At 70.3% G+C, this 18,951-nt stretch overlaps 16 non-coding genes across 16 annotated transcripts; all 16 read right to left on the bottom strand.

Annotated features, from left to right (window-relative positions):
* Positions 1-533: 533 nt before the first annotated feature.
* LOC128833316 (5S ribosomal RNA) lies at positions 534-652 on the bottom strand. The gene has a single exon (XR_008444203.1). It is a non-coding gene; the product is annotated as a 5S ribosomal RNA (ribosomal RNA).
* Positions 653-1,752: 1,100 nt separating this feature from the next.
* LOC128833312 (5S ribosomal RNA) lies at positions 1,753-1,871 on the bottom strand. The gene has a single exon (XR_008444199.1). It is a non-coding gene; the product is annotated as a 5S ribosomal RNA (ribosomal RNA).
* A 1,092-nt stretch (positions 1,872-2,963) lies between these two features.
* Positions 2,964-3,082, bottom strand: LOC128833315 (5S ribosomal RNA). Its single transcript, XR_008444202.1, has one exon. It is a non-coding gene; the product is annotated as a 5S ribosomal RNA (ribosomal RNA).
* A 1,100-nt stretch (positions 3,083-4,182) lies between these two features.
* LOC128833311 (5S ribosomal RNA) lies at positions 4,183-4,301 on the bottom strand. The gene has a single exon (XR_008444198.1). It is a non-coding gene; the product is annotated as a 5S ribosomal RNA (ribosomal RNA).
* A 1,093-nt stretch (positions 4,302-5,394) lies between these two features.
* Positions 5,395-5,513, bottom strand: LOC128833310 (5S ribosomal RNA). The gene has a single exon (XR_008444197.1). It is a non-coding gene; the product is annotated as a 5S ribosomal RNA (ribosomal RNA).
* Positions 5,514-6,611: 1,098 nt separating this feature from the next.
* Positions 6,612-6,730, bottom strand: LOC128833309 (5S ribosomal RNA). Its single transcript, XR_008444196.1, has one exon. It is a non-coding gene; the product is annotated as a 5S ribosomal RNA (ribosomal RNA).
* A 1,098-nt stretch (positions 6,731-7,828) lies between these two features.
* LOC128833307 (5S ribosomal RNA) lies at positions 7,829-7,947 on the bottom strand. The gene has a single exon (XR_008444195.1). It is a non-coding gene; the product is annotated as a 5S ribosomal RNA (ribosomal RNA).
* Positions 7,948-9,042: 1,095 nt separating this feature from the next.
* LOC128833306 (5S ribosomal RNA) lies at positions 9,043-9,161 on the bottom strand. Its single transcript, XR_008444194.1, has one exon. It is a non-coding gene; the product is annotated as a 5S ribosomal RNA (ribosomal RNA).
* A 1,098-nt stretch (positions 9,162-10,259) lies between these two features.
* On the bottom strand, positions 10,260-10,378 carry LOC128833319 (5S ribosomal RNA). Its single transcript, XR_008444206.1, has one exon. It is a non-coding gene; the product is annotated as a 5S ribosomal RNA (ribosomal RNA).
* Positions 10,379-11,470: 1,092 nt separating this feature from the next.
* Positions 11,471-11,589, bottom strand: LOC128833305 (5S ribosomal RNA). The gene has a single exon (XR_008444193.1). It is a non-coding gene; the product is annotated as a 5S ribosomal RNA (ribosomal RNA).
* Positions 11,590-12,681: 1,092 nt separating this feature from the next.
* On the bottom strand, positions 12,682-12,800 carry LOC128833304 (5S ribosomal RNA). The gene has a single exon (XR_008444192.1). It is a non-coding gene; the product is annotated as a 5S ribosomal RNA (ribosomal RNA).
* A 1,092-nt stretch (positions 12,801-13,892) lies between these two features.
* Positions 13,893-14,011, bottom strand: LOC128833303 (5S ribosomal RNA). The gene has a single exon (XR_008444191.1). It is a non-coding gene; the product is annotated as a 5S ribosomal RNA (ribosomal RNA).
* A 1,092-nt stretch (positions 14,012-15,103) lies between these two features.
* On the bottom strand, positions 15,104-15,222 carry LOC128833301 (5S ribosomal RNA). Its single transcript, XR_008444189.1, has one exon. It is a non-coding gene; the product is annotated as a 5S ribosomal RNA (ribosomal RNA).
* A 1,092-nt stretch (positions 15,223-16,314) lies between these two features.
* On the bottom strand, positions 16,315-16,433 carry LOC128833318 (5S ribosomal RNA). The gene has a single exon (XR_008444205.1). It is a non-coding gene; the product is annotated as a 5S ribosomal RNA (ribosomal RNA).
* Positions 16,434-17,525: 1,092 nt separating this feature from the next.
* Positions 17,526-17,644, bottom strand: LOC128833327 (5S ribosomal RNA). The gene has a single exon (XR_008444213.1). It is a non-coding gene; the product is annotated as a 5S ribosomal RNA (ribosomal RNA).
* Positions 17,645-18,736: 1,092 nt separating this feature from the next.
* LOC128833300 (5S ribosomal RNA) lies at positions 18,737-18,855 on the bottom strand. Its single transcript, XR_008444188.1, has one exon. It is a non-coding gene; the product is annotated as a 5S ribosomal RNA (ribosomal RNA).
* Positions 18,856-18,951: the final 96 nt, after the last annotated feature.

The raw sequence follows: 18,951 nt of genomic DNA, 5'->3' as shown, positions 1-18,951 counted from the left end.
CCAGCACCCAACTTCCCACTTGCTGGCCCCGAGCCGAGGCTGGGACTGCTCCAGGCCCGCAGGCAGCCTTCCCGGGCAAAAGGGCCACCTTAGGGCAGCAGCTGCCTCTCCCTCCTCCCACCTTTAAAGGGCCAGCTGCCAAGGAGGCGTGCTGCCAAAGGGCTTCCCTAAAGCAGCCACCCCCAAAAGGCCCGGGCTGCGCCTTGCGGCTTTCCTTTCTCCCAGCCGCGGAGCTGAAGCGGCTGGCAGCGAGCGCCAGCGCAGGCAGGCCTTGGGGCGCCAGCCGCCGCTGCGGCCAGCTGGCCTCCCACCCACACCTGCCGCCAACAGGGGCCAAGAGCACCGGCCGGTGAAAAAAAGAAACGCCCCACGGAGCCGGGTGCCCAAAGCCCTCGCCCTCGGCAGCGGCGGGCGAGGCGGCTAGGGCCTGGGAGACCTTAGCGGAAGCAAGCCAGGACGAGGCGGCAAAAGCGCGTGCCCGAGGCAGTCCTGCAGGCGGGGCGCGTCAGAGAGCGTGGCGAGGGCAGGCAAAAAGCCTACAGCACCCAGTATTCCCAGGAGGTCTCCTATCCAAGTACTAACCAGGCCCGACCCTGCTTAGCTTCCGAGATCAGACGAGATCGGGCGTGTTCAGGGTGGTATGGCCGTAGACGCTGTTGCCTGCCGCTTTGCCTGCCTTTAAGCAAGCCCGCAGACAAGCCCTGCTTGCTCCGCTCACACGTGTCCCTCCCCCCCCGCGCAAGGCACGCGACAACAGCCTCCGGCCTCGCACCCCTGCCTCGCACCCCTCCCTCGCCACACCAACGCTCCCGCCCCGCACGACGAGCCGCAGACCCCGACCCCGGGCCCGCACACACCACGCCTAAGCCTCCTCCCCACCCCCACGCACCCTCTCCTCAGACGGGACCCTCACAAACCCGACACACCCACCCACCACACAAAAACCCCGCGCGCCGCCACACCCTGCCGCGGCTGCCCCCCCCACACACCCGCTGCCGCTCCGCTTTCCTCACGGCTCCTGCTGCTCGCCACACCTCGCGCCTCCCTGGGGACGCCCTCCCGCACTGGGCCTGCCTTTTGCTCGCTCCGGGAAACCCGGCACGCCCGGCCCGGAGGCCTCGCCCGCGCCCTGCCCCGTCTCCCGCTTCGCAGGGCCCCGGGGGACGCAGGATGGCCCGCCGCCTCCGCCTCCGCCTCAGGGGGATCAGCCCAGAGGCGACCAGCACCCAACTTCCCACTTGCTGGCCCCGAGCCGAGGCTGGGACTGCTCCAGGCCCGCAGGCAGCCTTCCCGGGCAAAAGGGCCACCTTAGGGCAGCAGCTGCCTCTCCCTCCTCCCACCTTTAAAGGGCCAGCTGCCAAGGAGGCGTGCTGCCAAAGGGCTTCCCTAAAGCAGCCACCCCCAAAAGGCCCGGGCTGCGCCTTGCGGCTTTCCTTTCTCCCAGCCGCGGAGCTGAAGCGGCTGGCAGCGAGCGCCAGCGCAGGCAGGCCTTGGGGTGCCAGCCGCCGCTGCGGCCAGCTGGCCTCCCACCCACACCTGCCGCCAACAGGGGCCAAGAGCACCGGCCGGTGAAAAAAAGAAACGCCCCACGGAGCCGGGTGCCCAAAGCCCTCGCCCTCGGCAGCGGCGGGCGAGGCGGCTAGGGCCTGGGAGACCTTAGCGGAAGCAAGCCAGGACGAGGCGGCAAAAGCGCGTGCCCGAGGCAGTCCTGCAGGCGGGGCGCGTCAGAGAGCGTGGCGAGGGCAGGCAAAAAGCCTACAGCACCCAGTATTCCCAGGAGGTCTCCCATCCAAGTACTAACCAGGCCCGACCCTGCTTAGCTTCCGAGATCAGACGAGATCGGGCGTGTTCAGGGTGGTATGGCCGTAGACGCTGTTGCCTGCCGCTTTGCCTGCCTTTAAGCAAGCCCGCAGACGAGCCCTGCTTGCTCCGCTCACACGTCTCCCTCCCCCCCGCGCAAGGCACGCGACGACAGCCTCCGGCCTCGCACCCCTCCCTCGCCACACCAACGCTCCCGCCCCGCACGACGAGCCGCAGACCCCGACCCCGGGCCCGCACACACCACGCCTAAGCCTCCTCCCCACCCCCACGCACCCTCTCCTCAGACGGGACCCTCACAAACCCGACACACCCACCCACCACACAAAAACCCCGCGCGCCGCCACACCCTGCCGCGGCTGCCCCCCCCACACACCCGCTGCCGCTCCGCTTTCCTCACGGCTCCTGCTGCTCGCCACACCTCGCGCCTCCCTGGGGACGCCCTCCCGCACTGGGCCTGCCTTTTGCTCGCTCCGGGAAACCCGGCACGCCCGGCCCGGAGGCCTCGCCCGCGCCCTGCCCCGTCTCCCGCTTCGCAGGGCCCCGGGGGACGCAGGATGGCCCGCCGCCTCCGCCTCCGCCTCCGCCTCAGGGGGATCAGCCCAGAGGCGACCAGCACCCAACTTCCCACTTGCTGGCCCCGAGCCGAGGCTGGGACTGCTCCAGGCCCGCAGGCAGCCTTCCCGGGCAAAAGGGCCACCTTAGGGCAGCAGCTGCCTCTCCCTCCTCCCACCTTTAAAGGGCCAGCTGCCAAGGAGGCGTGCTGCCAAAGGGCTTCCCTAAAGCAGCCACCCCCAAAAGGCCCGGGCTGCGCCTTGCGGCTTTCCTTTCTCCCAGCCGCGGAGCTGAAGCGGCTGGCAGCGAGCGCCAGCGCAGGCAGGCCTTGGGGCGCCAGCCGCCGCTGCGGCCAGCTGGCCTCCCACCCACACCTGCCGCCAACAGGGGCCAAGAGCACCGGCCGGTGAAAAAAAGAAACGCCCCACGGAGCCGGGTGCCCAAAGCCCTCGCCCTCGGCAGCGGCGGGCGAGGCGGCTAGGGCCTGGGAGACCTTAGCGGAAGCAAGCCAGGACGAGGCGGCAAAAGCGCGTGCCCGAGGCAGTCCTGCAGGCGGGGCGCGTCAGAGAGCGTGGCGAGGGCAGGCAAAAAGCCTACAGCACCCAGTATTCCCAGGAGGTCTCCTATCCAAGTACTAACCAGGCCCGACCCTGCTTAGCTTCCGAGATCAGACGAGATCGGGCGTGTTCAGGGTGGTATGGCCGTAGACGCTGTTGCCTGCCGCTTTGCCTGCCTTTAAGCAAGCCCGCAGACAAGCCCTGCTTGCTCCGCTCACACGTGTCCCTCCCCCCCCGCGCAAGGCACGCGACAACAGCCTCCGGCCTCGCACCCCTGCCTCGCACCCCTCCCTCGCCACACCAACGCTCCCGCCCCGCACGACGAGCCGCAGACCCCGACCCCGGGCCCGCACACACCACGCCTAAGCCTCCTCCCCACCCCCACGCACCCTCTCCTCAGACGGGACCCTCACAAACCCGACACACCCACCCACCACACAAAAACCCCGCGCGCCGCCACACCCTGCCGCGGCTGCCCCCCCCACACACCCGCTGCCGCTCCGCTTTCCTCACGGCTCCTGCTGCTCGCCACACCTCGCGCCTCCCTGGGGACGCCCTCCCGCACTGGGCCTGCCTTTTGCTCGCTCCGGGAAACCCGGCACGCCCGGCCCGGAGGCCTCGCCCGCGCCCTGCCCCGTCTCCCGCTTCGCAGGGCCCCGGGGGACGCAGGATGGCCCGCCGCCTCCGCCTCCGCCTCAGGGGGATCAGCCCAGAGGCGACCAGCACCCAACTTCCCACTTGCTGGCCCCGAGCCGAGGCTGGGACTGCTCCAGGCCCGCAGGCAGCCTTCCCGGGCAAAAGGGCCACCTTAGGGCAGCAGCTGCCTCTCCCTCCTCCCACCTTTAAAGGGCCAGCTGCCAAGGAGGCGTGCTGCCAAAGGGCTTCCCTAAAGCAGCCACCCCCAAAAGGCCCGGGCTGCGCCTTGCGGCTTTCCTTTCTCCCAGCCGCGGAGCTGAAGCGGCTGGCAGCGAGCGCCAGCGCAGGCAGGCCTTGGGGCGCCAGCCGCCGCTGCGGCCAGCTGGCCTCCCACCCACACCTGCCGCCAACAGGGGCCAAGAGCACCGGCCGGTGAAAAAAAGAAACGCCCCACGGAGCCGGGTGCCCAAAGCCCTCGCCCTCGGCAGCGGCGGGCGAGGCGGCTAGGGCCTGGGAGACCTTAGCGGAAGCAAGCCAGGACGAGGCGGCAAAAGCGCGTGCCCGAGGCAGTCCTGCAGGCGGGGCGCGTCAGAGAGCGTGGCGAGGGCAGGCAAAAAGCCTACAGCACCCAGTATTCCCAGGAGGTCTCCCATCCAAGTACTAACCAGGCCCGACCCTGCTTAGCTTCCGAGATCAGACGAGATCGGGCGTGTTCAGGGTGGTATGGCCGTAGACGCTGTTGCCTGCCGCTTTGCCTGCCTTTAAGCAAGCCCGCAGACGAGCCCTGCTTGCTCCGCTCACACGTCTCCCTCCCCCCCGCGCAAGGCACGCGACGACAGCCTCCGGCCTCGCACCCCTCCCTCGCCACACCAACGCTCCCGCCCCGCACGACGAGCCGCAGACCCCGACCCCGGGCCCGCACACACCACGCCTAAGCCTCCTCCCCACCCCCACGCACCCTCTCCTCAGACGGGACCCTCACAAACCCGACACACCCACCCACCACACAAAAACCCCGCGCGCCGCCACACCCTGCCGCGGCTGCCCCCCCCCACACACCCGCTGCCGCTCCGCTTTCCTCACGGCTCCTGCTGCTCGCCACACCTCGCGCCTCCCTGGGGACGCCCTCCCGCACTGGGCCTGCCTTTTGCTCGCTCCGGGAAACCCGGCACGCCCGGCCCGGAGGCCTCGCCCGCGCCCTGCCCCGTCTCCCGCTTCGCAGGGCCCCGGGGGACGCAGGATGGCCCGCCGCCTCCGCCTCCGCCTCCGCCTCAGGGGGATCAGCCCAGAGGCGACCAGCACCCAACTTCCCACTTGCTGGCCCCGAGCCGAGGCTGGGACTGCTCCAGGCCCGCAGGCAGCCTTCCCGGGCAAAAGGGCCACCTTAGGGCAGCAGCTGCCTCTCCCTCCTCCCACCTTTAAAGGGCCAGCTGCCAAGGAGGCGTGCTGCCAAAGGGCTTCCCTAAAGCAGCCACCCCCAAAAGGCCCGGGCTGCGCCTTGCGGCTTTCCTTTCTCCCAGCCGCGGAGCTGAAGCGGCTGGCAGCGAGCGCCAGCGCAGGCAGGCCTTGGGGCGCCAGCCGCCGCTGCGGCCAGCTGGCCTCCCACCCACACCTGCCGCCAACAGGGGCCAAGAGCACCGGCCGGTGAAAAAAAGAAACGCCCCACGGAGCCGGGTGCCCAAAGCCCTCGCCCTCGGCAGCGGCGGGCGAGGCGGCTAGGGCCTGGGAGACCTTAGCGGAAGCAAGCCAGGACGAGGCGGCAAAAGCGCGTGCCCGAGGCAGTCCTGCAGGCGGGGCGCGTCAGAGAGCGTGGCGAGGGCAGGCAAAAAGCCTACAGCACCCAGTATTCCCAGGAGGTCTCCCATCCAAGTACTAACCAGGCCCGACCCTGCTTAGCTTCCGAGATCAGACGAGATCGGGCGTGTTCAGGGTGGTATGGCCGTAGACGCTGTTGCCTGCCGCTTTGCCTGCCTTTAAGCAAGCCCGCAGACGAGCCCTGCTTGCTCCGCTCACACGTCTCCCTCCCCCCCGCGCAAGGCACGCGACGACAGCCTCCGGCCTCGCACCCCTCCCTCGCCACACCAACGCTCCCGCCCCGCACGACGAGCCGCAGACCCCGACCCCGGGCCCGCACACACCACGCCTAAGCCTCCTCCCCACCCCCACGCACCCTCTCCTCAGACGGGACCCTCACAAACCCGACACACCCACCCACCACACAAAAACCCCGCGCGCCGCCACACCCTGCCGCGGCTGCCCCCCCCACACACCCGCTGCCGCTCCGCTTTCCTCACGGCTCCTGCTGCTCGCCACACCTCGCGCCTCCCTGGGGACGCCCTCCCGCACTGGGCCTGCCTTTTGCTCGCTCCGGGAAACCCGGCACGCCCGGCCCGGAGGCCTCGCCCGCGCCCTGCCCCGTCTCCCGCTTCGCAGGGCCCCGGGGGACGCAGGATGGCCCGCCGCCTCCGCCTCCGCCTCCGCCTCCGCCTCAGGGGGATCAGCCCAGAGGCGACCAGCACCCAACTTCCCACTTGCTGGCCCCGAGCCGAGGCTGGGACTGCTCCAGGCCCGCAGGCAGCCTTCCCGGGCAAAAGGGCCACCTTAGGGCAGCAGCTGCCTCTCCCTCCTCCCACCTTTAAAGGGCCAGCTGCCAAGGAGGCGTGCTGCCAAAGGGCTTCCCTAAAGCAGCCACCCCCAAAAGGCCCGGGCTGCGCCTTGCGGCTTTCCTTTCTCCCAGCCGCGGAGCTGAAGCGGCTGGCAGCGAGCGCCAGCGCAGGCAGGCCTTGGGGCGCCAGCCGCCGCTGCGGCCAGCTGGCCTCCCACCCACACCTGCCGCCAACAGGGGCCAAGAGCACCGGCCGGTGAAAAAAAGAAACGCCCCACGGAGCCGGGTGCCCAAAGCCCTCGCCCTCGGCAGCGGCGGGCGAGGCGGCTAGGGCCTGGGAGACCTTAGCGGAAGCAAGCCAGGACGAGGCGGCAAAAGCGCGTGCCCGAGGCAGTCCTGCAGGCGGGGCGCGTCAGAGAGCGTGGCGAGGGCAGGCAAAAAGCCTACAGCACCCAGTATTCCCAGGAGGTCTCCCATCCAAGTACTAACCAGGCCCGACCCTGCTTAGCTTCCGAGATCAGACGAGATCGGGCGTGTTCAGGGTGGTATGGCCGTAGACGCTGTTGCCTGCCGCTTTGCCTGCCTTTAAGCAAGCCCGCAGACGAGCCCTGCTTGCTCCGCTCACACGTCTCCCTCCCCCCCGCGCAAGGCACGCGACGACAGCCTCCGGCCTCGCACCCCTCCCTCGCCACACCAACGCTCCCGCCCCGCACGACGAGCCGCAGACCCCGACCCCGGGCCCGCACACACCACGCCTAAGCCTCCTCCCCACCCCCACGCACCCTCTCCTCAGACGGGACCCTCACAAACCCGACACACCCACCCACCACACAAAAACCCCGCGCGCCGCCACACCCTGCCGCGGCTGCCCCCCCCACACACCCGCTGCCGCTCCGCTTTCCTCACGGCTCCTGCTGCTCGCCACACCTCGCGCCTCCCTGGGGACGCCCTCCCGCACTGGGCCTGCCTTTTGCTCGCTCCGGGAAACCCGGCACGCCCGGCCCGGAGGCCTCGCCCGCGCCCTGCCCCGTCTCCCGCTTCGCAGGGCCCCGGGGGACGCAGGATGGCCCGCCGCCTCCGCCTCCGCCTCCGCCTCCGCCTCAGGGGGATCAGCCCAGAGGCGACCAGCACCCAACTTCCCACTTGCTGGCCCCGAGCCGAGGCTGGGACTGCTCCAGGCCCGCAGGCAGCCTTCCCGGGCAAAAGGGCCACCTTAGGGCAGCAGCTGCCTCTCCCTCCTCCCACCTTTAAAGGGCCAGCTGCCAAGGAGGCGTGCTGCCAAAGGGCTTCCCTAAAGCAGCCACCCCCAAAAGGCCCGGGCTGCGCCTTGCGGCTTTCCTTTCTCCCAGCCGCGGAGCTGAAGCGGCTGGCAGCGAGCGCCAGCGCAGGCAGGCCTTGGGGCGCCAGCCGCCGCTGCGGCCAGCTGGCCTCCCACCCACACCTGCCGCCAACAGGGGCCAAGAGCACCGGCCGGTGAAAAAAAGAAACGCCCCACGGAGCCGGGTGCCCAAAGCCCTCGCCCTCGGCAGCGGCGGGCGAGGCGGCTAGGGCCTGGGAGACCTTAGCGGAAGCAAGCCAGGACGAGGCGGCAAAAGCGCGTGCCCGAGGCAGTCCTGCAGGCGGGGCGCGTCAGAGAGCGTGGCGAGGGCAGGCAAAAAGCCTACAGCACCCAGTATTCCCAGGAGGTCTCCCATCCAAGTACTAACCAGGCCCGACCCTGCTTAGCTTCCGAGATCAGACGAGATCGGGCGTGTTCAGGGTGGTATGGCCGTAGACGCTGTTGCCTGCCGCTTTGCCTGCCTTTAAGCAAGCCCGCAGACGAGCCCTGCTTGCTCCGCTCACACGTCTCCCTCCCCCCCGCGCAAGGCACGCGACGACAGCCTCCGGCCTCGCACCCCTCCCTCGCCACACCAACGCTCCCGCCCCGCACGACGAGCCGCAGACCCCGACCCCGGGCCCGCACACACCACGCCTAAGCCTCCTCCCCACCCCCACGCACCCTCTCCTCAGACGGGACCCTCACAAACCCGACACACCCACCCACCACACAAAAACCCCGCGCGCCGCCACACCCTGCCGCGGCTGCCCCCCACACACACCCGCTGCCGCTCCGCTTTCCTCACGGCTCCTGCTGCTCGCCACACCTCGCGCCTCCCTGGGGACGCCCTCCCGCACTGGGCCTGCCTTTTGCTCGCTCCGGGAAACCCGGCACGCCCGGCCCGGAGGCCTCGCCCGCGCCCTGCCCCGTCTCCCGCTTCGCAGGGCCCCGGGGGACGCAGGATGGCCCGCCGCCTCCGCCTCTGCCTCCGCCTCAGGGGGATCAGCCCAGAGGCGACCAGCACCCAACTTCCCACTTGCTGGCCCCGAGCCGAGGCTGGGACTGCTCCAGGCCCGCAGGCAGCCTTCCCGGGCAAAAGGGCCACCTTAGGGCAGCAGCTGCCTCTCCCTCCTCCCACCTTTAAAGGGCCAGCTGCCAAGGAGGCGTGCTGCCAAAGGGCTTCCCTAAAGCAGCCACCCCCAAAAGGCCCGGGCTGCGCCTTGCGGCTTTCCTTTCTCCCAGCTGCGGAGCTGAAGCGGCTGGCAGCGAGCGCCAGCGCAGGCAGGCCTTGGGGCGCGAGCCGCCGCCGCTGCGGCCAGCTGGCCTCCCACCCACACCTGCCGCCAACAGGGGCCAAGAGCACCGGCCGGTGAAAAAAAGAAACGCCCCACGGAGCCGGGTGCCCAAAGCCCTCGCCCTCGGCAGCGGCGGGCGAGGCGGCTAGGGCCTGGGAGACCTTAGCGGAAGCAAGCCAGGACGAGGCGGCAAAAGCGCGTGCCCGAGGCAGTCCTGCAGGCGGGGCGCGTCAGAGAGCGTGGCGAGGGCAGGCAAAAAGCCTACAGCACCCAGTATTCCCAGGAGGTCTCCCATCCAAGTACTAACCAGGCCCGACCCTGCTTAGCTTCCGAGATCAGACGAGATCGGGCGTGTTCAGGGTGGTATGGCCGTAGACGCTGTTGCCTGCCGCTTTGCCTGCCTTTAAGCAAGCCCGCAGACGAGCCCTGCTTGCTCCGCTCACACGTCTCCCTCCCCCCCGCGCAAGGCACGCGACGACAGCCTCCGGCCTCGCACCCCTCCCTCGCCACACCAACGCTCCCGCCCCGCACGACGAGCCGCAGACCCCGACCCCGGGCCCGCACACACCACGCCTAAGCCTCCTCCCCACCCCCACGCACCCTCTCCTCAGACGGGACCCTCACAAACCCGACACACCCACCCACCACACAAAAACCCCGCGCGCCGCCACACCCTGCCGCGGCTGCCCCCCCCACACACCCGCTGCCGCTCCGCTTTCCTCACGGCTCCTGCTGCTCGCCACACCTCGCGCCTCCCTGGGGACGCCCTCCCGCACTGGGCCTGCCTTTTGCTCGCTCCGGGAAACCCGGCACGCCCGGCCCGGAGGCCTCGCCCGCGCCCTGCCCCGTCTCCCGCTTCGCAGGGCCCCGGGGGACGCAGGATGGCCCGCCGCCTCCGCCTCCGCCTCCGCCTCCGCCTCAGGGGGATCAGCCCAGAGGCGACCAGCACCCAACTTCCCACTTGCTGGCCCCGAGCCGAGGCTGGGACTGCTCCAGGCCCGCAGGCAGCCTTCCCGGGCAAAAGGGCCACCTTAGGGCAGCAGCTGCCTCTCCCTCCTCCCACCTTTAAAGGGCCAGCTGCCAAGGAGGCGTGCTGCCAAAGGGCTTCCCTAAAGCAGCCACCCCCAAAAGGCCCGGGCTGCGCCTTGCGGCTTTCCTTTCTCCCAGCCGCGGAGCTGAAGCGGCTGGCAGCGAGCGCCAGCGCAGGCAGGCCTTGGGGCGCCAGCCGCCGCTGCGGCCAGCTGGCCTCCCACCCACACCTGCCGCCAACAGGGGCCAAGAGCACCGGCCGGTGAAAAAAAGAAACGCCCCACGGAGCCGGGTGCCCAAAGCCCTCGCCCTCGGCAGCGGCGGGCGAGGCGGCTAGGGCCTGGGAGACCTTAGCGGAAGCAAGCCAGGACGAGGCGGCAAAAGCGCGTGCCCGAGGCAGTCCTGCAGGCGGGGCGCGTCAGAGAGCGTGGCGAGGGCAGGCAAAAAGCCTACAGCACCCAGTATTCCCAGGAGGTCTCCCATCCAAGTACTAACCAGGCCTGACCCTGCTTAGCTTCCGAGATCAGACGAGATCGGGCGTGTTCAGGGTGGTATGGCCGTAGACGCTGTTGCCTGCCGCTTTGCCTGCCTTTAAGCAAGCCCGCAGACGAGCCCTGCTTGCTCCGCTCACACGTCTCCCTCCCCCCCGCGCAAGGCACGCGACGACAGCCTCCGGCCTCGCACCCCTCCCTCGCCACACCAACGCTCCCGCCCCGCACGACGAGCCGCAGACCCCGACCCCGGGCCCGCACACACCACGCCTAAGCCTCCTCCCCACCCCCACGCACCCTCTCCTCAGACGGGACCCTCACAAACCCGACACACCCACCCACCACACAAAAACCCCGCGCGCCGCCACACCCTGCCGCGGCTGCCCCCCACACACACCCGCTGCCGCTCCGCTTTCCTCACGGCTCCTGCTGCTCGCCACACCTCGCGCCTCCCTGGGGACGCCCTCCCGCACTGGGCCTGCCTTTTGCTCGCTCCGGGAAACCCGGCACGCCCGGCCCGGAGGCCTCGCCCGCGCCCTGCCCCGTCTCCCGCTTCGCAGGGCCCCGGGGGACGCAGGATGGCCCGCCGCCTCCGCCTCCGCCTCCGCCTCAGGGGGATCAGCCCAGAGGCGACCAGCACCCAACTTCCCACTTGCTGGCCCCGAGCCGAGGCTGGGACTGCTCCAGGCCCGCAGGCAGCCTTCCCGGGCAAAAGGGCCACCTTAGGGCAGCAGCTGCCTCTCCCTCCTCCCACCTTTAAAGGGCCAGCTGCCAAGGAGGCGTGCTGCCAAAGGGCTTCCCTAAAGCAGCCACCCCCAAAAGGCCCGGGCTGCGCCTTGCGGCTTTCCTTTCTCCCAGCTGCGGAGCTGAAGCGGCTGGCAGCGAGCGCCAGCGCAGGCAGGCCTTGGGGCGCCAGCCGCCGCTGCGGCCAGCTGGCCTCCCACCCACACCTGCCGCCAACAGGGGCCAAGAGCACCGGCCGGTGAAAAAAAGAAACGCCCCACGGAGCCGGGTGCCCAAAGCCCTCGCCCTCGGCAGCGGCGGGCGAGGCGGCTAGGGCCTGGGAGACCTTAGCGGAAGCAAGCCAGGACGAGGCGGCAAAAGCGCGTGCCCGAGGCAGTCCTGCAGGCGGGGCGCGTCAGAGAGCGTGGCGAGGGCAGGCAAAAAGCCTACAGCACCCAGTATTCCCAGGAGGTCTCCCATCCAAGTACTAACCAGGCCCGACCCTGCTTAGCTTCCGAGATCAGACGAGATCGGGCGTGTTCAGGGTGGTATGGCCGTAGACGCTGTTGCCTGCCGCTTTGCCTGCCTTTAAGCAAGCCCGCAGACGAGCCCTGCTTGCTCCGCTCACACGTCTCCCTCCCCCCCGCGCAAGGCACGCGACGACAGCCTCCGGCCTCGCACCCCTCCCTCGCCACACCAACGCTCCCGCCCCGCACGACGAGCCGCAGACCCCGACCCCGGGCCCGCACACACCACGCCTAAGCCTCCTCCCCACCCCCACGCACCCTCTCCTCAGACGGGACCCTCACAAACCCGACACACCCACCCACCACACAAAAACCCCGCGCGCCGCCACACCCTGCCGCGGCTGCCCCCCCCACACACCCGCTGCCGCTCCGCTTTCCTCACGGCTCCTGCTGCTCGCCACACCTCGCGCCTCCCTGGGGACGCCCTCCCGCACTGGGCCTGCCTTTTGCTCGCTCCGGGAAACCCGGCACGCCCGGCCCGGAGGCCTCGCCCGCGCCCTGCCCCGTCTCCCGCTTCGCAGGGCCCCGGGGGACGCAGGATGGCCCGCCGCCTCCGCCTCCGCCTCCGCCTCAGGGGGATCAGCCCAGAGGCGACCAGCACCCAACTTCCCACTTGCTGGCCCCGAGCCGAGGCTGGGACTGCTCCAGGCCCGCAGGCAGCCTTCCCGGGCAAAAGGGCCACCTTAGGGCAGCAGCTGCCTCTCCCTCCTCCCACCTTTAAAGGGCCAGCTGCCAAGGAGGCGTGCTGCCAAAGGGCTTCCCTAAAGCAGCCACCCCCAAAAGGCCCGGGCTGCGCCTTGCGGCTTTCCTTTCTCCCAGCCGCGGAGCTGAAGCGGCTGGCAGCGAGCGCCAGCGCAGGCAGGCCTTGGGGCGCCAGCCGCCGCTGCGGCCAGCTGGCCTCCCACCCACACCTGCCGCCAACAGGGGCCAAGAGCACCGGCCGGTGAAAAAAAGAAACGCCCCACGGAGCCGGGTGCCCAAAGCCCTCGCCCTCGGCAGCGGCGGGCGAGGCGGCTAGGGCCTGGGAGACCTTAGCGGAAGCAAGCCAGGACGAGGCGGCAAAAGCGCGTGCCCGAGGCAGTCCTGCAGGCGGGGCGCGTCAGAGAGCGTGGCGAGGGCAGGCAAAAAGCCTACAGCACCCAGTATTCCCAGGAGGTCTCCCATCCAAGTACTAACCAGGCCCGACCCTGCTTAGCTTCCGAGATCAGACGAGATCGGGCGTGTTCAGGGTGGTATGGCCGTAGACGCTGTTGCCTGCCGCTTTGCCTGCCTTTAAGCAAGCCCGCAGACGAGCCCTGCTTGCTCCGCTCACACGTCTCCCTCCCCCCCGCGCAAGGCACGCGACGACAGCCTCCGGCCTCGCACCCCTCCCTCGCCACACCAACGCTCCCGCCCCGCACGACGAGCCGCAGACCCCGACCCCGGGCCCGCACACACCACGCCTAAGCCTCCTCCCCACCCCCACGCACCCTCTCCTCAGACGGGACCCTCACAAACCCGACACACCCACCCACCACACAAAAACCCCGCGCGCCGCCACACCCTGCCGCGGCTGCCCCCCCCACACACCCGCTGCCGCTCCGCTTTCCTCACGGCTCCTGCTGCTCGCCACACCTCGCGCCTCCCTGGGGACGCCCTCCCGCACTGGGCCTGCCTTTTGCTCGCTCCGGGAAACCCGGCACGCCCGGCCCGGAGGCCTCGCCCGCGCCCTGCCCCGTCTCCCGCTTCGCAGGGCCCCGGGGGACGCAGGATGGCCCGCCGCCTCCGCCTCCGCCTCCGCCTCAGGGGGATCAGCCCAGAGGCGACCAGCACCCAACTTCCCACTTGCTGGCCCCGAGCCGAGGCTGGGACTGCTCCAGGCCCGCAGGCAGCCTTCCCGGGCAAAAGGGCCACCTTAGGGCAGCAGCTGCCTCTCCCTCCTCCCACCTTTAAAGGGCCAGCTGCCAAGGAGGCGTGCTGCCAAAGGGCTTCCCTAAAGCAGCCACCCCCAAAAGGCCCGGGCTGCGCCTTGCGGCTTTCCTTTCTCCCAGCCGCGGAGCTGAAGCGGCTGGCAGCGAGCGCCAGCGCAGGCAGGCCTTGGGGCGCCAGCCGCCGCTGCGGCCAGCTGGCCTCCCACCCACACCTGCCGCCAACAGGGGCCAAGAGCACCGGCCGGTGAAAAAAAGAAACGCCCCACGGAGCCGGGTGCCCAAAGCCCTCGCCCTCGGCAGCGGCGGGCGAGGCGGCTAGGGCCTGGGAGACCTTAGCGGAAGCAAGCCAGGACGAGGCGGCAAAAGCGCGTGCCCGAGGCAGTCCTGCAGGCGGGGCGCGTCAGAGAGCGTGGCGAGGGCAGGCAAAAAGCCTACAGCACCCAGTATTCCCAGGAGGTCTCCCATCCAAGTACTAACCAGGCCCGACCCTGCTTAGCTTCCGAGATCAGACGAGATCGGGCGTGTTCAGGGTGGTATGGCCGTAGACGCTGTTGCCTGCCGCTTTGCCTGCCTTTAAGCAAGCCCGCAGACGAGCCCTGCTTGCTCCGCTCACACGTCTCCCTCCCCCCCGCGCAAGGCACGCGACGACAGCCTCCGGCCTCGCACCCCTCCCTCGCCACACCAACGCTCCCGCCCCGCACGACGAGCCGCAGACCCCGACCCCGGGCCCGCACACACCACGCCTAAGCCTCCTCCCCACCCCCACGCACCCTCTCCTCAGACGGGACCCTCACAAACCCGACACACCCACCCACCACACAAAAACCCCGCGCGCCGCCACACCCTGCCGCGGCTGCCCCCCCCACACACCCGCTGCCGCTCCGCTTTCCTCACGGCTCCTGCTGCTCGCCACACCTCGCGCCTCCCTGGGGACGCCCTCCCGCACTGGGCCTGCCTTTTGCTCGCTCCGGGAAACCCGGCACGCCCGGCCCGGAGGCCTCGCCCGCGCCCTGCCCCGTCTCCCGCTTCGCAGGGCCCCGGGGGACGCAGGATGGCCCGCCGCCTCCGCCTCCGCCTCCGCCTCAGGGGGATCAGCCCAGAGGCGACCAGCACCCAACTTCCCACTTGCTGGCCCCGAGCCGAGGCTGGGACTGCTCCAGGCCCGCAGGCAGCCTTCCCGGGCAAAAGGGCCACCTTAGGGCAGCAGCTGCCTCTCCCTCCTCCCACCTTTAAAGGGCCAGCTGCCAAGGAGGCGTGCTGCCAAAGGGCTTCCCTAAAGCAGCCACCCCCAAAAGGCCCGGGCTGCGCCTTGCGGCTTTCCTTTCTCCCAGCCGCGGAGCTGAAGCGGCTGGCAGCGAGCGCCAGCGCAGGCAGGCCTTGGGGCGCCAGCCGCCGCTGCGGCCAGCTGGCCTCCCACCCACACCTGCCGCCAACAGGGGCCAAGAGCACCGGCCGGTGAAAAAAAGAAACGCCCCACGGAGCCGGGTGCCCAAAGCCCTCGCCCTCGGCAGCGGCGGGCGAGGCGGCTAGGGCCTGGGAGACCTTAGCGGAAGCAAGCCAGGACGAGGCGGCAAAAGCGCGTGCCCGAGGCAGTCCTGCAGGCGGGGCGCGTCAGAGAGCGTGGCGAGGGCAGGCAAAAAGCCTACAGCACCCAGTATTCCCAGGAGGTCTCCCATCCAAGTACTAACCAGGCCCGACCCTGCTTAGCTTCCGAGATCAGACGAGATCGGGCGTGTTCAGGGTGGTATGGCCGTAGACGCTGTTGCCTGCCGCTTTGCCTGCCTTTAAGCAAGCCCGCAGACGAGCCCTGCTTGCTCCGCTCACACGTGTCCCTCCCCCCCGCGCAAGGCACGCGACGACAGCCTCCGGCCTCGCACCCCTCCCTCGCCACACCAACGCTCCCGCCCCGCACGACGAGCCGCAGACCCCGACCCCGGGCCCGCACACACCACGCCTAAGCCTCCTCCCCACCCCCACGCACCCTCTCCTCAGACGGGACCCTCACAAACCCGACACACCCACCCACCACACAAAAACCCCGCGCGCCGCCACACCCTGCCGCGGCTGCCCCCCCCACACACCCGCTGCCGCTCCGCTTTCCTCACGGCTCCTGCTGCTCGCCACACCTCGCGCCTCCCTGGGGACGCCCTCCCGCACTGGGCCTGCCTTTTGCTCGCTCCGGGAAACCCGGCACGCCCGGCCCGGAGGCCTCGCCCGCGCCCTGCCCCGTCTCCCGCTTCGCAGGGCCCCGGGGGACGCAGGATGGCCCGCCGCCTCCGCCTCCGCCTCCGCCTCAGGGGGATCAGCCCAGAGGCGACCAGCACCCAACTTCCCACTTGCTGGCCCCGAGCCGAGGCTGGGACTGCTCCAGGCCCGCAGGCAGCCTTCCCGGGCAAAAGGGCCACCTTAGGGCAGCAGCTGCCTCTCCCTCCTCCCACCTTTAAAGGGCCAGCTGCCAAGGAGGCGTGCTGCCAAAGGGCTTCCCTAAAGCAGCCACCCCCAAAAGGCCCGGGCTGCGCCTTGCGGCTTTCCTTTCTCCCAGCCGCGGAGCTGAAGCGGCTGGCAGCGAGCGCCAGCGCAGGCAGGCCTTGGGGCGCCAGCCGCCGCTGCGGCCAGCTGGCCTCCCACCCACACCTGCCGCCAACAGGGGCCAAGAGCACCGGCCGGTGAAAAAAAGAAACGCCCCACGGAGCCGGGTGCCCAAAGCCCTCGCCCTCGGCAGCGGCGGGCGAGGCGGCTAGGGCCTGGGAGACCTTAGCGGAAGCAAGCCAGGACGAGGCGGCAAAAGCGCGTGCCCGAGGCAGTCCTGCAGGAGGGGCGCGTCAGAGAGCGTGGCGAGGGCAGGCAAAAAGCCTACAGCACCCAGTATTCCCAGGAGGTCTCCCATCCAAGTACTAACCAGGCCTGACCCTGCTTAGCTTCCGAGATCAGACGAGATCGGGCGTGTTCAGGGTGGTATGGCCGTAGACGCTGTTGCCTGCCGCTTTGCCTGCCTTTAAGCAAGCCCGCAGACGAGCCCTGCTTGCTCTGCTCACACGTCTCCCTCCCCCCCGCGCAAGGCACGCGACGACAGCCTCCGGCCTCGCACCCCTCCCTCGCCACACCAACGCTCCCGCCCCGCACGACGAGCCGCAGACCCCGACCCCGGGCCCGCACACACCACGCCTAAGCCTCCTCCCCACCCCCACGCACCCTCTCCTCAGACGGGACCCTCACAAACCCGACACACCCACCCACCACACAAAAACCCCGCGCGCCGCCACACCCTGCCGCGGCTGCCCCCCCCACACACCCGCTGCCGCTCCGCTTTCCTCACGGCTCCTGCTGCTCGCCACACCTCGCGCCTCCCTGGGGACGCCCTCCCGCACTGGGCCTGCCTTTTGCTCGCTCCGGGAAACCCGGCACGCCCGGCCCGGAGGCCTCGCCCGCGCCCTGCCCCGTCTCCCGCTTCGCAGGGCCCCGGGGGACGCAGGATGGCCCGCCGCCTACGCCTCCGCCTCCGCCTCAGGGGGATCAGCCCAGAGGCGACCAGCACCCAACTTCCCACTTGCTGGCCCCGAGCCGAGGCTGGGACTGCTCCAGGCCCGCAGGCAGCCTTCCCGGGCAAAAGGGCCACCTTAGGGCAGCAGCTGCCTCTCCCTCCTCCCACCTTTAAAGGGCCAGCTGCCAAGGAGGCGTGCTGCCAAAGGGCTTCCCTAAAGCAGCCACCCCCAAAAGGCCCGGGCTGCGCCTTGCGGCTTTCCTTTCTCCCAGCCGCGGAGCTGAAGCGGCTGGCAGCGAGCGCCAGCGCAGGCAGGCCTTGGGGCGCCAGCCGCCGCTGCGGCCAGCTGGCCTCCCACCCACACCTGCCGCCAACAGGGGCCAAGAGCACCGGCCGGTGAAAAAAAGAAACGCCCCACGGAGCCGGGTGCCCAAAGCCCTCGCCCTCGGCAGCGGCGGGCGAGGCGGCTAGGGCCTGGGAGACCTTAGCGGAAGCAAGCCAGGACGAGGCGGCAAAAGCGCGTGCCCGAGGCAGTCCTGCAGGCGGGGCGCGTCAGAGAGCGTGGCGAGGGCAGGCAAAAAGCCTACAGCACCCAGTATTCCCAGGAGGTCTCCCATCCAAGTACTAACCAGGCCCGACCCTGCTAAGCTTCCGAGATCAGACGAGATCGGGCGTGTTCAGGGTGGTATGGCCGTAGACGCTGTTGCCTGCCGCTTTGCCTGCCTTTAAGCAAGCCCGCAGACGAGCCCTGCTTGCTCCGCTCACACGTGTCCCTCCCCCCCGCGCAAGGCACGCGACGACAGCCTCCGGCCTCGCACCCCTCCCTCGCCACACCAACGCTCCCGCCCCGCACGACGAGCCGCAGACCCCGACCCCGGGCCCGCACACACCACGCCTAAGCCTCCTCCCCACCCCCACGCACCCTCTCCTCAGACGGGACCCTCACAAACCCGACACACCCACCCACCACACAAAAACCCCGCGCGCCGCCACACCCTGCCGCGGCTGCCCCCCCCACACACCCGCTGCCGCTCCGCTTTCCTCACGGCTCCTGCTGCTCGCCACACCTCGCGCCTCCCTGGGGACGCCCTCCCGCACTGGGCCTGCCTTTTGCTCGCTCCGGGAAACCCGGCACGCCCGGCCCGGAGGCCTCGCCCGCGCCCTGCCCCGTCTCCCGCTTCGCAGGGCCCCGGGGGACGCAGGATGGCCCGCCGCCTCCGCCTCCGCCTCCGCCTCAGGGGGATCAGCCCAGAGGCGACCAGCACCCAACTTCCCACTTGCTGGCCCCGAGCCGAGGCTGGGACTGCTCCAGGCCCGCAGGCAGCCTTCCCGGGCAAAAGGGCCACCTTAGGGCAGCAGCTGCCTCTCCCTCCTCCCACCTTTAAAGGGCCAGCTGCCAAGGAGGCGTGCTGCCAAAGGGCTTCCCTAAAGCAGCCACCCCCAAAAGGCCCGGGCTGCGCCTTGCGGCTTTCCTTTCTCCCAGCCGCGGAGCTGAAGCGGCTGGCAGCGAGCGCCAGCGCAGGCAGGCCTTGGGGCGCCAGCCGCCGCTGCGGCCAGCTGGCCTCCCACCCACACCTGCCGCCAACAGGGGCCAAGAGCACCGGCCGGTGAAAAAAAGAAACGCCCCACGGAGCCGGGTGCCCAAAGCCCTCGCCCTCGGCAGCGGCGGGCGAGGCGGCTAGGGCCTGGGAGACCTTAGCGGAAGCAAGCCAGGACGAGGCGGCAAAAGCGCGTGCCCGAGGCAGTCCTGCAGGCGGGGCGCGTCAGAGAGCGTGGCGAGGGCAGGCAAAAAGCCTACAGCACCCAGTATTCCCAGGAGGTCTCCCATCCAAGTACTAACCAGGCCCGACCCTGCTTAGCTTCCGAGATCAGACGAGATCGGGCGTGTTCAGGGTGGTATGGCCGTAGACGCTGTTGCCTGCTGCTTTGCCTGCCTTTAAGCAAGCCCGCAGACGAGCCCTGCTTGCTCCGCTCACACGTCTCCCTCCCCCCCGCGCAAGGCACGC

The sequence above is a fragment of the Malaclemys terrapin genome, chromosome 2 (genome assembly GCF_027887155.1).
Source record: "Malaclemys terrapin pileata isolate rMalTer1 chromosome 2, rMalTer1.hap1, whole genome shotgun sequence".
In the NCBI taxonomy this organism is placed as follows: domain Eukaryota; kingdom Metazoa; phylum Chordata; order Testudines; family Emydidae; genus Malaclemys; species Malaclemys terrapin.
Note: the sequence above shows the minus strand (reverse complement) of the source record. Positions and strands in the feature narration are given on the sequence as shown.